Raw genomic sequence first — 885 nt, 5'->3', positions numbered from 1 at the left:
TGACCCACAAAGGGGTCACGACCCACAGGTTGGCGACCCACAGGTTGAGAACAGCTGAGCTAGAGAATGGTCCCCTGGCTATAGATTCCGGCGTCGGAAGCTCCTACCCACCCAAGTCTGTGAGGGAAACTAAAGGCCAGAGAGGTAGGCAAGGCAGGTCGCCCCACCTGCCGACAGGTGTTGCCAAGGCCCCAAAGCAGATTAGCTCGCGGATGTGGGTCCCAGGCAGCAGGGGGCACCCAGGCCCGCAGGTGTGGGCCCACCACCCTGTGCGGCTCCGATTGTGTTACCAGAATAGCTCGGCCCCCAACGTGATCAGAGGGCTGGGGGCGTGCTGCCCGCAGCGCCTGCTGGCCACTTTGATGTGAGGGCGCCCGAGCCCCACGCCCCCTTCGGTGATGTTCAAGAGCCGTGCGGTGTGCCTGCTGCCCACTCTTTTTTAAAGCAAGGAATTGTCTAACCTTTTAATATGAACCAGCAATTATCTCCAAGGCAGGAAACCAAACCCAGGCTGTTCTGGTGAAAGACAAGATGCCTCCCTGCTGTGCTGAGCAGAGGAGACCACATGAAAGGCCCAGCCCGCTCGTCGGGGCTGCGCTGAGGTTCCAGGAACAGATTGGGCCCCGGCCTGGCCCCTGTCCAGCTGCCAGGGCCTGGGCTGCGTGTGGGAGGGAGCCTCGGAGGGGACTCGGGGACACTGGGCCCCCTCGTGCAGACCCTGACCGGCAGCAGCTCTGGCCCAGCCCTTGCCTCTGCGCCTCCTGCCACCGTCCACGGCCCTCATCCACCAAAGCTACGGCTCCAGCGACTCCTCGGGCCTGCCCACCGGAGTGCTCCCTGAGGCCTGGGCCTCCCTCCCCAGCAGTTCCCACAATCCTCCACAAC

The sequence above is a fragment of the Myotis yumanensis genome, unplaced genomic scaffold (genome assembly GCF_028538775.1).
Source record: "Myotis yumanensis isolate MYYU_CA2020_CCGP unplaced genomic scaffold, mMyoYum1.0.hap1 SCAF_10, whole genome shotgun sequence".
NCBI lineage: Eukaryota > Metazoa > Chordata > Mammalia > Chiroptera > Vespertilionidae > Myotis > Myotis yumanensis.
This window is presented reverse-complemented; position numbering follows the sequence as displayed.